Raw genomic sequence first — 15928 nt, 5'->3', positions numbered from 1 at the left:
TGCCTCCTTGAAAAAAATGATTACGTTGCTCTTATCACCACAAGCAGGGCAGGGGCTGAGGGATTATTTTTTTGCCATCCCTGTTTTTCAGTAGCAGCGTGAGGAGGAGGAAGCTATTTTATCTTATTCCTCTGTGTAACGAGCAGCATGTGGACTGCATGCCAGGGAACAGACTCAGCGTGCTTGGCTCGCAGACACAAAGCAGCAGAGCAGGGCCCCCTCCGAAATGAAACGCACCTACTGTGAACCGAGCAGAGAAGAACTCGCTGCTGCTTCCCTCCAAGCTGCCCTCGGCCACGGGGGCTCAATCGCCGCTCTCCTGGCCAGGCAAAAACACTGCCCGGAGAGGTGCACACCACCAGTGCCAGCACAGTGCAGCTTTCCCTCTTCACGTGAGAACAAAAGCCTTGAACAGGCTTGGCAGTGATTTCTCAAGAAACAGAAAAGGGAATTCACTGTGGCAGGGGGAATCCCGGGCAGGAGCTAAACCCGTGAGTCCCCAGTGCACAGGTGGGGCTAGAAAGCGGGGAGTGACGCATCCCGGACGCTTTTTGGGGGCAGCACCAGTCCAGAGAGGCTCCTGCCCGCTCCCGGCGCGGGGATCAGCACCACGGACATCGCCAGCACCACGGACAGCGCCAGCCCGGTGCAGCCCCACGGCACGGCCACATCGCCCCACGGCAACACCGGCCTATGGCAACACCGCCCCACAGCATGACCACACTGCCCACAGCACGGCCACACCGCCCCACAGCAACACTACCCCACGGCATGGCCACACTGCCCCACAGCAACACTGCCCTATGGCATGCCAATATCGCCCCACAGCACGCCAACACCACGCACCAATGCTACCCCACAGCACACCGATGCCCCCCCCGTGGTGTGCCAATGCTGCTCCACTGCACGCCACTGTTGCATGGCAGTGCTGCCCCACCACATGTTTTAAATAAAGACTAAATTCACTGACTGATTGCCAGGGAGACATCGGGACATGAAAAGCCAACACAAACAACTAAGCTCCACACCAGGATTTCTTTAAAGTGAACGTTATATACCAAGACTCAACATACTGATACTGGCAAGGGTCTACAACTGTGTGAGGCCAGGGCAGAAGCTGCCCTGAAGTGGGAAGTCTGGGATCCAAAGTACTTAATTTCAGAATGAAAAGCTGACATCTGGCACCTACTGTGTGCCCTAACCTACTGCACACTCCCATACCCCCACGAGGCTATCAGAGCACCCAGCACCAGTGTCCTGTGCCAAACTCTGGGAAGAAGAGGCCAGTCCTTCTCTTCCTCTCTCTTATCAGTGAGCTGTCAGGCATGAGCTCGCTGTTCTTCCCCCTAAGATTAGCACCTAACGATGACACAAAGGCAGATCTGGGAAGAGAAACCAAGTCTCCATTTCCTGTTAACCAAATCCTTGTTTCCCTACTCAGAACATTATTTCTTAATGGGATTTCACTGTAAGACATACTTCATTTCAGCATTTTGAAATGTAAAATGGATAAAAACCCACAGCCCATTTACTAATGTGCCAGCTTTCAGCATACATTTAATTTCTCCTTTGGCCTCAAAATGATTCATTAGCTCAGTGCATTCCTTTTCTAACAGTCGTTTTTTTCCACTTCATGGTTTGCTTCAGCCTCATCTTCAACTTATTGCTCCAGACCTGTTTACTTCAGGGTGGTGTTCTCAAGCCCTCTGGATTGGACTGTGCCCAGCTCAGGGCCTAATGAATCCTCTTGGACAGCAGGAGTCACTGGGACTGGGGTGATCAGGTCTCTTTAGGGAGCTATTTGCTGATTCTACGTTGTATTGTATTCCTAATTTCAGAAGAACATTAATTTCAGGATTGAGGTTTGATGTGAAAAGTGGCTTATGTTTAAATTATCATCTCGGCACTAATGCCATCAAGCAGCAGCACTGAACAGAAGAGGTATTAGGGAAAGACCTGGGGAATTTTAACAGAAAAGGGAAACTCTCCTGTCATACTTCTGCTGTGTAGAAGGTAACAAAAAACACATCAAAGTACCTCTTGAGAAACTCAGTTGCCGCTTGCAGGAGCCTCTACATGAAGACATCCTTTCTGTTAACATTTAAACACAAACCAAGAAACGAAAACCAGAAGAGAGGGGAGCGATCCGACGCAGGGTCATGAGAAACCGTGAACAGGGCAGCTGGTTTGAACAGCCATTTCCCTTCTACTGGAGAAAAGAGGTCACCTGATGCTGAGGAGAACTTCTCCCCAGGCTGGGTAATCCCACAGAGCTACCCAGACGGCTCAGGTCTGTGTTGGGCTGCTGAAACAATTCTTTTGTTGTAGTTCTGTCAGAAAATAAAATATTCCTCTCTCAGGCAATGCAACGTGTGCCACAATTCACCTAAAGACCTACAGCCCCAGCAACGACTCTCCTCCCAAGCCACCTCCCAGACAGGCACCGGGCACTGTCGTGCCAGTAGCATCACAGAATCAGAGAATGGCTTGGGTGGGAAGGGACCATTAAAGCCCATCTAGTCCAGCCCCCCTGCAAGAAGCAGGGACATCTCCAACCAGATCAGGTTGCTCAGAGCCCTGTCCAACCTGGGATGGGGCATCAACCACCTCTCTGGGCAACCTGGGCCAGTGTTCCAGCACTCTCAGTGTAAAAAATTTTTTCCTGGTGTCTCAGAGACTGTAAGAGCAGTGGAAGGAGGAGGAGGAAGGCAGGAACTTGGAGCAAAGGTAACCCGAAGCTGCCTGGGTCACTGAGCCACCAGCGACAGAAGATGCAGGAAAAGCACCCCAGTCCTCTCGTGTGGGAGATGGGAAACCAGGACACTGATGAGAAAAAAAAGGACAAACAAAAGTACTCAAGGGCTGGGTTGGTGGTGGAGTGCGTCACTGTCTGCCAAAGGGTAAAGGATCACCCCAAACAGATAAAGCTGTGTTCCTGCAGCTCAGAAAGCGAAGGGCTGTTACTTAGGAAAAGACACCCAAGACCAATTGCAGGTCCCCTGCGCTGGTGATGCCCACTCATGGCTGCTATTTGCTTACTGAGCACCCAAATAATGCAACAGGTAAAACACATCACCCGGTGCATCCGGCATGCTCACTCTTGCTGGGAAGCTGCACGTTCCTAGAGAGAGCCACGGCTGTAAACGTAACCTGGAGCACAGCTCGGAGGGTCTGCTCTGCAGGGCACGGCGTCTGCATTTCCACCCACGATAGATGAGGGGAAGCTACACACAAACACTTTGTTTGTGCAGCGCGTTCTCCAAGGGAATCCAGGAGTGAAAATCAACAGCACACAACCTCGGTAACATCAAAGTCCGAGTAAGAATTCCTCTGATCCAGAAATATTTGCCGGCTAACTGAACGCCAACCATCTGACTGTAAGCCAGGAAATCGCTGTTTAACTTTAGTTTGAGAGGCCGTGACAAAGTGCTGACTTTTCATTTCAACATCTGCATTATGCAGAGACCACTTCCCTGCCGAGGGCTGGAGAGACGGCTGGGAATCGCAGAGCAGCTGCACTGGTAATAATACTGCTGAAAATAAGATTGAGAAAGAAGCAGATATTTCATTAGTCTTAATTGAATCCACAGCAACTGCTTTGTTAAATATTCTCCTTTTATCCAGGTAGCTTTCAGCCCCAACTGCCAAAACCTCTTTTATGCACCAATTCAATTTATTACTAATAAAGCATGACCTAGCCCGTCATAACTAGTTGATGAAACAGGCAGGGGCTGGGGTTTTTTCACATTCTTCTGGCAAAAAAAAAACCCTGTTATGTTGAGATACAACCCAAAAGTGTTGGTGTGCAGAGCTTTCTGTGAGAAAAGCCAGTTTAATACCTTTAAAAATCTTGAAAAGTCACCCTGACAGGCATCAGCTATGCAAAGATACTTCCAAAACCACAAAAGGCAACTTGTGTAGGACAGCACATTTTGCTAGAAAACATCCATGCTCACGACTGCTTCAGCATCTCACAAGAGATGCTGCGTTCATACAGACAGCGATAATTCGAGAGACCCCAAGCCGAAAGGTCATTAAGGCTTATTATTACCTGTCTAGCGAATCCCCAGTTCTATGGACCCACTGGTGGAAAATCACCTTTCCATTGGAGCTGTCGCCCGGCTCCTGACGAGCAGTGCCCAGCGCAGCCCCTCCAGCAGCATCATCGCAGAATCATCGAATGTCATGTTTGTGCTGCCTTTGCAGGGCAGTCTTGACTCCAATAACTCCAAGAAAAAGCAACATCCCACACAATTTTATTACAACCACAAACACTTCCTATATTTCAAGACCCCAACAAATGTAATCCCTTGACATTAATGGCTTAATAAACTTTAGAGCACCACTAACACTTTGACAAACATTGCGAACCTCTCTGGCCCAGCCGTTTGCTGAAGAAGTGTTTTTCAAGAATTGCAGACACGTCAGTTTTGCCCTTTACTCGCCAGGGAATGCCCTACATTGTCACCACGCGTTCTGCAAAACAGCTTTTCAAAAGCTGCCAACGTTTCGAGGTTGCCAAGGCTCACGCACAGCCCTGCAAAACCAACCCCACGCCCCCCCGCGAGGCTCCTGCAGCCAGGCTAGCAAACAGCCGCATAAAGCAGTGCTGTTAAGCACCAGCAGAAGTACCCATCTTCAACAGAATTGCCTGGAAATGTCAGTATTTTTTGAGAAATGTAAAGATATATTTTTTTTTTCCTGCTTACTAATTGTTCTCTTTTCCAACGGGAAGTTAAAATCACAGAAGATGGAGCTTCTGCTTCCTCACTAGAATATTTTTCTCCTCTGCACAAGAGCAGCCCAAGCAATGCTTTTCCTAACAGGATGGGTCCTCCTACCCAGATTTCTGACTATCGATCAGCAGGTGGAGTTCAGTTTACCAGAGGGTTGAACCCAAAGAATTTAAATTCCTTGTACAGTCCAAAAGAAGATACCAATACATTGATTACTTCAGACTGCAGAGATATTGGAGTACAGGAGAGATGCTTGGGAGTCCTCTCTGGACAGCAAGGATGTGCGTATTTATCCATAAAAGTGCTTAGCAAATACTGTTTGTATTGATCCAGAGTCAATTTTAAACCTTTGCTCCGTTTTCCCTCCATTAGCCTGGAGAGGAAGGTCCTCTCTGGCGCAGGGTCACCGGCACAGGAGCTGGCCCGCAGCGCTCAGCCAAAGCGGAGAGCCTGCCAATCCTTCTCGGAGACGAGCGTTCAATGAGAACTCGGGTTTAAAAGGCACAGATGAGCAAACGCTGAAGGGGCTGGAAGGAAACCAGGGATGGATGGTGACTCCCCACCATTCGCAGAGCGTGCAGCCGCGTGCCCCGGGGCACCCCAGAGGCTGCTCCCCACCACAGAGGGGGATCCCCACCAGACCTCGGCCGAGCACAGCTCCATGCCAGGTCAGGGCCAGGCAAGCCCACAGCAGCCCTTTGCAATTCAAAGCACTTGCAGACGCGGCTGCGTTTAAGCTGCTGTGGCGCTCTGTCTGCCGGATCGCGGCTCCTGCCTTCCCCCTCCTGCGGTGCCTGCGAGAGAGAGGAAGGCAGCAGACTGACAAAGACCGTGGGAGGATTTCCCAGCACTTCAGGTTTTTTTTGAGGCGAGTCCATCTCTAGGCATCTCCACAAAAAGAACCAGTGACGGGCTGTTAGCAGCAGGGCAGCGACACGAGAAAGCACCTCAGTGACTCTCCCGCCTGCGGCCGCGGTGCGCTGAGGCATCGTTATTCACCGCGTGCGTTACCATCCCACCACGAGTCCCCAGCCAAAACAAGCTTCTGTTTCCCTGGGCTCAGCACAAGAACCCAGCCCCTTTCCCCTGCAAGCCCACAGGCTTTGGGTGGCTGGAGAGGCGAAGCGCAGCGGGCGCAAGGCGCACCGGGACCAGGGCAACAGCAGCTCTCTGCTCACCAAGACCCGCGGACCAGCAAGTAAACCCTGTGCCCTATCTTGCATTTATTGCATTTATTTTCAGTGGTTTCTGTGCCCTCTGCACGCTGCCTCGGCAAGGTTAATGCCCCTGCGCCACACGCGCTGACGAGCTCCCCAAGAAGCTGTCAGATGGATCTACACAACTGTGAGTTCTCCTTTGTACCCAGGACTCTTTCCCGACATTTCTCTTTAAAAAGCAACGCCATTCATATGAAAAGCTGATTAATTCCACTTGTTAATAATCGTTCTTACAAATAAAATCCAGCTATTTCCACTCTGTGAACATGGGGGATAATGGTCCCTTACCCTTCTCCGTAAAGCAGTTCAGTTCCAGGGGCGAGGAGCTCTGTTCCAGGCGCTAAGTGTTATTATTAAACTGTCACTAAAAGCATTTCAGGAAAAGTTCACAAACTGCAGGGATTTCTGTCATCACAGCGACAGGCTGGAACGGCATTTGGGCTGAACTGTTACTGCCAAAACCACAACCTCACCGACTCCTGCCCCGTCTCCAGGCAGGAGTCTCCACTGGAGCGCGTTTACTGGGGACAACACCACCCCCATGGCCACGTCCACCTTTGGAAGGGGGTCACCTCCAAGATCTCCCTGCTGCACAGCCCCAGGGGACCAGGTCCCACCACAATGGGGCTTGGGGGGCTGCTCCATCCCCACTGCACTTCTGGAGGGTGCTTGGCACCAAGGCCAACCCAAGAAACCCAACCTGAGAGGACCCAGAGTAGAGGAACGCCAACATCCACCACTACACAGCTCGGAAATCTTTGGCCAACTGGCGCCGCACCAGATACCAAGCACTCGGAGGCTCCCGCACGATCTGCATGCCACAGGCAGACAGGAACAGGCCACGCTTCATCCCTTCGCTTCCCCCATTCAGTCTGGGCAGCTGCGGCAGGCAACGGCACCCGGCAGCGGCTCAGCGCCTCGCCCAGCGTCGCATCGGCAGCGCTTGGGAGACTCCTCTAACAAACCAGAGGGCTGGAGTTTCAGGGAAAAAAGAACATTTTAGAGAGCACAGAGGAGAGCATATTTAGCAGCAGCAAGAGAGCTGCAAACAGAAGGAAGCCTTTGAAGAGCTAGGCTGATGCAGAGAGATGGAAAAATTATGCAAAGTAAGAAAATACATCCAGAGCTCACAGGCAGGCTGCAAGCCCGGAGGGGCCAGTGTGTCTGACAGCAGCAGAGCCTTGGATTTCTCTCCTCTTCCCCAAGTTCTCCACATTAACATTTCAAATGTTAACTATTTCAAAACGTCAGTGTTTAGAAGAGGGGTGAGCATCTCCCTTACAGAGGCAGGACTTCAAAACCCCCCTGGTAACGGGCAGTCATGCTCGGCGGCCTCCTTCCCGGCGCATCCAGCAGCACCCGCGCCACTCCACCGCTCCCACTGCAGGGGGCCTCGCCCGGTCCCCCCGCCACTACGCCCCAGCCCCCACAGATGGATGTAGGGGACTCGTTGGCAAGTCCTGGCCAGCCCAGAGTAGGGACGGCGGGTCCCCTTCGCCATACAACTCCCCAGCGCCCCGGAGAGTTGGTGAGAGCCGTTATATAACCGCGACGCAAGAGCCGCGCGCGCCGAATCCCAGAACTGTCATCGCAGCCTTTGCAAACCCATTTTTACCTCTCTAAGTGTGGCTCATCAGCCACGAACATGAAAGCTGCAAACCCAGTATGCTCACTTGGGACTGCTTAGCAGGGAGAAGGAGAAATGGAGCAGACCCAAGCAGATGCTGAGCAAACATCCCCACGAAGCCACGAGACCTCCGACAACGGTTTCCTATTTCTATGGCGCGTTTTACGTGCTTACGGAGCACAGCAGTGAGACCCTGAAGCTTTCCAGCGACTCGTAATCTCTTCCTACTTCTTAACAGCTGAGGGCAGGTTAAAATGGCCAGAGGAAAAAGAGAAAGTATCTCTATACCTGTCACAGCTGCTCGAGCCAGTGAGGAAATTAAAATCCCTCGGGTAAAATCTAAATATATATCTGCAAGGGAAGCACGGAAAGTCTCTGGGCAGAGCACAGGAATCAGGCACGGCCGAGTCACTTTTCCGGGTGAGTACGTAACGGGGTCACCATCCGCTTCCCAAGACTGAACGGGACCAGAGCCGGGGCCCTTGCCCAGACAGAGCCGGCAGTGGGAACAGGAGCGTGAGGCAGAGCAAGGCGGGGAGCCAGGCTCAGGGAAGGTGGCAGGCAGGACCCAGACCCAGGCAGGAGGAGCAGGGGCTCCTCAGCTCCCCTGGCACAGGGTTGGGGATGACCCCGCTCTCCCAGGGACGAGGGGCTGGGCGCTGGCCCTCGGCTGCCATTTGCTGCAATTTGTTGCCTCCCAGCTGTACCAATCCTTGAATTACAAATATTTGTCACTCCAAGCATTTGTGCAGTGCTCTTCCCCGCGAATCTGAAGGGTCTGAGCCAGACACTTCTGCTTGCTGTCCTCCTGCCCTTAGCTGAGCCAAGACCTGGAGAAAGGAGAGGGATGCTCCCAGCATCCCCGCTCAGCGGCCAAGGGCAAGGACAGACAACAGCAGCACGCTCCCCGCCAGCTCCTGCAGCACCTTGTCTGGTAACGCTCTGCTCCAGGGGACACCCCGCTCCCAGGGGACTCGCCCCAGCTTTTCCCGGGGGATGCAGCAGGCAGCAAGGGCTGGCCAGGCACCTCGTGCCTCCCCACGCAGCCCCTGGCCGGCCCTCCGAGTGCCCGCCACCTCCAGCGCGGCAGCAAAGTGCCATCAGGAGCCGGCGATGCTCCAGAAGGAGACGCACGACGGCGTTTGACGAGCCGGAGCGCAGGCGGCTCACTCACCACCGCAAAGCTCCGTGCAGAGCTCGCCAGGAAGGAATTTCACAGAGACTTTCAAAATGACAAAGTGATTCCTACTCTGCAGTTTTAAAGGGCTCCTGGCCTTTTCTGCATGATGTTTTTGTGGCAACTTTGTTCCTCAAGTATTAAAATTCTAATGAAATGATCTGTTAAACTGCAAAGCAGTGTTTGCTTATTAAATGGCTCTAAGTTTCTGCTTAAAATATGGAGAATTTTAGCATCTAAAAATCTTCTTAAAACTTTTTTTTTCTTGGATTTTTTTTTTAAAGATAATCTTCAAAGGAGAAACTTAGCCTTTGGGGCTCTCCATCAGCTCTGCCAACTGCGCCTCACGGTAATAAAATTTTCTTCCCTCCCCGGGGTTGCTGGATCATGCTAGATACCATTTGCCATACATTTCCCATTCCTGTCACCATTTATTTTGTAATACGTTATATAAGACAGAGAAAACGGCAAGTCCGCATAAAGAGAAATTCACAATGCGCTGCAGAAATGAGGCATGAACTCCATGGAGTCTGTGACAGCCTCATCATGTGTGGGAAGGACTAGAACAAGGGGTTGTACCAGACCATTGATCTTCAAGTACGTTTCTTATTTTAACCTCAATGAGAAAAAAAATTCACTTATCAATCAACAGCGTGCTGTAGCTGAAAGTTCTGCCCTGAGACAGGAGCTGCCGCCAGCCAGGCGATGTGCAACACCCAAGTCAAAGCTCGTGCTGCGCCCCGATGCCATCGGGGATCTGACAAACAGGGTCTCTCTGCTTACACCTTCAGCCAAAAGCAGGGCTCAGAACCAAGCCGTTAAAAGGGAAAGAAAGATTTCTCTTGTGTACTGCCCGGCCACGAGAACCGCCACCATGTTCCTAACACAGCATTTACGCAATGGCAAAGGTCTTCTGCCATGTTGGGTACCTACCCACTTTGTGTACTCTGAAATAAGTGACTGAAGTGTGCAGACAACTGCGTAAAACATCATATCTTTGATGTAAGAGGACCCAGGGGCCTCTTCTGCACAAAAAAAACCGCCTGCAATTCTCCCCAAAGGGGACGAGCGCATGTGTACGCATGCAAGAGCTGCGCCGCCTTCTGCTGAGCACGCCCGCTCACGAGAAAAAGGTGAACTAAAGCCACAGAAAAGGATTTTTAAGTCAGGTTATTATACAACATTGGTCTTACCTGCTTGGCAGCTTCTAGTTCAACTCCCATGACCAAATCATCTGTTGGGAAGGGAATATCTGCTCCGGGAGTCGGTCTGACAGCAGATGCTATTTCACGGATGCCGGGTCTTGACTGCCTCATACATTTAAAGTAAAAAGCATACTTTAAAAAAAAAAAAGTCTTGGCCTGTTCTCATCTCTCATATAAAGACACTCAAAAATAAAAAGGAAGAGGCCCCAATTTTTTACAGCGTTTCCTTAAAGAACGAGCTGCAAACAACCATCCTCTCCATTTATATTCATTCTGGCCAGGCAGAAGCTTTTAGGAAGAAAGATTGTTTAATAAACAGACATTTATAACAAGAGTCTGATCCTGCAGCCTCATCATCTGGAAAAGAGTCCATTAAACCAAGTGAGAAACTCTCTGATCATTAAGGGTGTTTAATGGGATCAAGATTAAATTATATCATGATGGTGTTAATATCTGCACCAGCAGGTTCAGCTGTACTCCCTTCTCTCCCTAAGGTCTGGTACTGGGAAACAGGGCAGCCGAGAGGGGAAAAAAGGCCTTTAAAGGTGTGATAGCCGTTCCAGCTCTCAAAAGTTGCTCAAGAGGAGCAGCCGTCGGGCCCCAGAGGGGATCTTGGCACTCTCCCGCGCTGACAACACGCCAGATCGGCAGCGCCCGCTGTGCCTCTCGACTCATCCTCCTTCGAAAGGCAATGGGGATCGCAGCGGCACGAAAAAGCACCCACAACGCCGGGAAAGGGCACGGGACTCATCCAGCCACACGTTTTGTATCTGTCTTTCACAATTCCCTGCCACAGAGCTGAACATCCCTCCTTTGCCTTCTCCCTCCCGCTGGTCCCCACCCCTCTGCCTTGCTCTCCCCGAGCAGCGCAGTCCCGGCAGCTGGGTGATGCGCACAACCGGCCAGCAAAGCAATTCCCAGGGGCGCAAACGCTGCCTCCACTGAGCAGGGCAAGGCTGTGCCTGCCGCAGCGCCATCCGCCGCAGCCCGTTTACACGATGGACAAACTGGACACCTCCAAAGCTGGACGCCTTCCTGAGGCAAAGCACGTCACTGGCTTCTCTTAGAAAAACGTACACATCCCAGACAAAGCAGAAGATGCTGGCCCTTCCCTACATGCCAGCACAGGGCTCCCTCCAGCAGCACCACCTTGCCACGCAAACGATGGCTTTGGATTTACCTCATTAACCTCGTGGGCTTAACCTGAAGCTGTTTGACAGCTGGCCTTTGCTCTTTTTTCATAGTCATTCTTTTTTTTTTTTTCTAACTCGCACCGTTGGGAAGGCATCCGTCTTCCATACATGTGCAATGTGTTTTGCACATGTCCGTGAGCAGGAATATTTCTCCTGCTGAACCCTGGAAGGCTGAACATTTCTTAGCCACAGAGCACTGCATGTGGCATTAAAACGCATTTACAAGTTCTTAGCAAGAAAAAATATCTCCCATTAGAGACCATAACAACAGCTGACTAGAAATTGTTTTTCCTCTCAATTTTAGCACAATAGCTGCTGGCAATAAACCCCTCCATCAGCACTGGGCAGTTCTAAGTGCAGACACTGTGTGGGAAGAATCCAAAGTGACAATATCAAGCTTTAAATGCACTTTGGAGAAAGATGAAAAGGAACAATTGTGGAATGTCAGCTCTGGAAGAGGCTGATGAGATTTAATGGCTCTTTGTGTCACCATCTCTTCATCAAAAGACACCTTCAGTGACCCGACAGACTAACTCCTGCAGCAGAGCCCTCCAGCTCATGGCAATCCCCGTACAACAGCCCTGAGACGGCAACACGAGAGATCCCCACACCACAGTGGGACTATGAAGCCTTCCTCCACACGGGAAAACCTCACGGTGTCGATTTACCCGGCTGGAACTGATACCCCGCGTACACGTCTTAATAAACTTCAGACAAGCTGGGATGAACGGGCTCATGGAGCAGATGAGCAACCCTTTCTCGCTTGCACGCCAGCGCGTGGGCGAGCACACTCATGCACGTCTGCGTGCGAGCGCCTCAGGAAGGGGATGTCCCTGTGCCAGGGAGCTGGAGCTGCTCCGCTGACTGGAAAGACCAATCTCAAGTCATCCAAAGTGGGAGCTGAGGTGTCAGAGAAGGCCTTCACTCTCAGCAGCGTGGGTGTAATTGCATCAAGCTGTAATGAAGCAAATCCATCTTCAAAATCCCGGCTCAAGAACGGTGACTAAACAGCTTCCTCGAATGTCTTCCCAGAGACCAGCTCCACGCTGAGAAACCCACCCAATACCCATTTCCCTGTCCTTGATCAAACACTGCAACTCTGCGTTATAAATACCAGACCAAATTAGCACAATACTGTGCATGCCAATTATTTCAATTAAACTCTCTTCTAATAACCAATTACTGCCCGTTTTATTAAATTAGAAATTTTTCAAACAATACTCCCATATGGAGCTATTAGCCCAGATGTAATTACCCGCTTCACATGTTGACACGTGGACACCGGGCAAACGAGTTTCTTTCAGCCTCTGCAGCTCTCCCCACCCCAGCCGTGCAATCACATCCCGAGTTGCCTGAAAGGAGAAGTTTCAGACAGCATTTTAGCTTTCAAAGACTGCGTTTAGGATGGGTCTGCAGGCAACCTTTCTGTTTAAAGAAATAATGCAGCGTGGCTTGGCCAGACGCTGAAGTCCTAACGGTACTAGTTACACTACCAACTCAGCCAAACCAGCAGAAGACTTGAGGTGACCTCTAAACCAAGAGAGAGGGGCGCAAGCTGCCCGATCTCTCCGGTAAAAACAGAGACAGCACATCAGGGTCAGCAATGGACAGCAGCGCTGCTTGAGCCCCAGCTGCCCCAGCCCCGCGAAAAATCCAGTTACAGGAGTCGCAAGGCCAAGCCTCGCTCATCAGATGGAGGCGTCTGCGTCTCACCGGAGCTGCTCGTCTGGCGTCGCCCCTGCCCAGCACAGGAGGGGAAGGAGGCGAGATCCTCCCACTGCCCTCGCTGAGCCCGGCTCCAGGCTCCCAAGCAGAGGCAGGGGGAAGCTCAGAGGCTGCTGCTTCCTAAAACCCAGAGAGGAGCCAAGGAAGGCAAAAAAAAAAAAAAAAACCCAGGAGAGAAGGCAGGAGCCGTGGGTGTGGGGTCAGCAGAGGCTGGCATCCTCCGCCCAGAAGGGACGGCAATGTCTGATGGCAGCACTGGCAGTGCTGACGGCCCCTGCCTTCAGCCACCACGTGAGCAGGGTTCCCACCGCTCCCGGGAGCTCTCGCTCCATCAGGCTCAGGGGTGGAAAACACCCACTTTTGGCAAAGGCCTGCCTCGCTCGTAAACACTGAGCTGGTGGATCTTTCGCGGCTTTCTGACAGGATAACACATTTCTCAGCAATGTCACTTCTGCCCACAGGATGGCAAGGCCTCAAGCTGACATTTGCTAAACATCTCCACCACCTGCTCCCCAGAAACGCTCCTCTCTCCCAGACAGAGCAGGTCTTTTTCTTGACAGCTCCTGCCACCGGGGAGCTGGCGCCTACCCTGCCACCCAGCCACGGCACCCGTGCTGCGTGCTGTACCCGTCGCTCAGCATCCCGGCAACGGGCGCTGGATTCACTGGGGCGCCGACCCACGGCCAAGGATCTCAGAGGGCTGGCCAGGCCAAAGCAGCAGCGCGGCACTTGGAAAGCCCCAAATCAATCTGCTTGTATCGATCTGAAGTCAGAAAGCCATTGCAGCAAAGCTCAACCAAAGCAATGACTTCGCTAACAGTCACCACCGGCGTGCCGGGAACGGATACAAGAGACGCAGAAAAGCTCGATGACTCTACTCACAGCCCAAAAAGTCATCGCTCCCCGCCTAAAGGTAGCTGCTAAATTTGCAGAGCAACACTCCCTCTCCAGCAGGAGCCTGCGTGGGCTGCAGGAAGCGCGACAGAGTCACCAATCCAAACACAGCCATGCCGGTACCGGCACGCGCACCGCAGCCTCCGCACCGCACTCCCCCGCGGCTCCTTCCCGCAGACGCCGCGGAGCTGCAGCCGCGGCAATGCGCGGCGCTTGCGGATGGCAGCCGCACGCACCCGTCGGCTGGAGAGCGGGTCTGAGCGGTGCGGAGCCCCGGCAAGCTCCCCAAAGCGGAGAGCGTAGGTGGTCGCCACGCAGCAGAAATCCCCACCCAACCCTAACAAAACCCCGCAGAGCTCAATGACAAGCCAGTCACAGAAGATGCAGTGGGTTTCGCCCAACCTTAAACTTTTTTAAACATCGTACCAGACAGCAGAGGCTGACAAACACACAGCATCCGTGTCCATTCCCAGTGGTGCAGGAGAGCAATGAGCCCCAGCCGCAGTGAGACTCATCACAACCCTCACAAACCAGGAGCAGAAGACAGCCAGCACGTGAGGAAGAGCAAGCAGCACACGAGGAAGGGGGGACACAACCCACAGAGCCACATTTAACGCCAAGAGTTTCAGGACCTGCAGATGGGAGGATGGCAGCAGCTTCCTCAGGACCCTCACGCGTCCCCAGGCAGGACCAGGCTGGTGGTGGAGCTCAGCCTCCATCATCCCCAGCCACACTGCTGCTCCACGGGGAGCACAAGGACGCTGCCCAAACAGGGGGACAAACCCCCTCCACACCCCACAGACAGCATATCTGGCATCTCACATGCAATCACACCACACCAGTCACACCAGTCAGCTTTACGCAAAGCTGAAACCAAAAGCTAGAAGACAGGTGACAGCGAAGAGTCCTGGAGAGAACAATTTCACAATTTTGCCCTGGGTTTGGGGAGTTTTGCTGGGTAGGAGTTGTGTTTGTGCTGGCCTCAAGAGGGCTCTGCCACTGTACGATGAAAGAGCAGCAGCAAAAATAATCTGTGATAAAGAAACCGTTGACAACAGTAGACATGAAATCTGACTCAGTAAACCAGCCGCAGTGGGGCGCAGAGCGAGGGCCAGACATGGGGCAGCCTCACACGGGTCAGGGGAGCAATGCCACGTGGGAGAGAAAGCAGCTCATGTCAGAGATGGACTCCCCCAGGCAACAGAAGGAGGTTTGCATTGGCCACAACCAACACCTGCACCCTTCTCCATCAGCTCCTTCCAACACCCAACACCTCATCCGGGACCAAACTCCTCTCCAGGCAGCAGAAGGCTGCTCCACTGCTCCCCGAGGGAAGAGGCGAGGGCTCAGTGCTGCCGAGCCCCAGCTGGGAGCAGCTCCAAGACCGGGGAACAGGGGAGTTTTGGTCCCAGCCCGCCGGAGTGTGCCGAGGCACCCAGCAGCACACCACTGCGAGGCAGCCAGCACGCCGCTACCACCCGACTTTGCAAGCGGCAGTCGCACATTGAGCGGGTTATTGCTGAACCAACCCCATCAGGTAGGAGACCAACCCTCACGCTGGTTTTCAGCTCACATCAGGCAAGGCTTTAATACATCAAACCAGCAACCCTACAAAGGGAAGAGCGGATGAAGTTCTCAGCTTCAACAAAGCGACGTCGTGCTGCGCGTGTCTCTCCTCTCACCACACTTGTCTTTCACCCTTGAAGCAAATCACTTACCCATCCATTTAATTCACTGCCATTTCAGTATTTACATCACCCAGCTGACCCCACCAGCTACCCACCCCCGGCTAATGGACTCGCTCGGAGTATGCTGTTTTCCTCAGCCTTCAGACAATTCCTGCCTTCCTTCCTTCCTTCCTTCCCCCCGGCTGCGCCCACGTCCTGGCCCAGCTCTGAACTCTCGAAGGCTGTGGCTGTGGCTACTCGTACATCATGCTATGTGTATCTGCACACCCACACAACGGCTGCAAAAAAAAGCAGGCAGGGAAAAAACAACCATGGCATCAGATTGGAGAGAGCGTGAGCCAGCTGCACCCTCTCCATTGCAAGAGGATCCTACTCAATGGGGAAAATATCACAGTACAGGTACGCTCACACGCAGAGAATTTCATTCCCAAAATAGAGGGCTTGCTCCCAGCACGTTGGAACCGAC

The 15928-nt window shown here is 52.5% G+C and overlaps 1 protein-coding gene across 4 annotated transcripts in view; it reads right to left on the bottom strand.

The window, feature by feature from the left end:
• The window catches only part of KCNT1 (potassium sodium-activated channel subfamily T member 1), a 79866-nt gene that overhangs the window by 41696 nt on the left and 22242 nt on the right, over positions 1-15928 (bottom strand). The gene's annotated exons all lie outside the window — the stretch shown is intronic.

Source organism: Chlamydotis macqueenii, chromosome 20 (assembly GCF_036417535.1).
Source record: "Chlamydotis macqueenii isolate bChlMac1 chromosome 20, bChlMac1.mat, whole genome shotgun sequence".
In the NCBI taxonomy this organism is placed as follows: domain Eukaryota; kingdom Metazoa; phylum Chordata; class Aves; order Otidiformes; family Otididae; genus Chlamydotis; species Chlamydotis macqueenii.
This window is presented reverse-complemented; position numbering and strand designations above follow the sequence as displayed.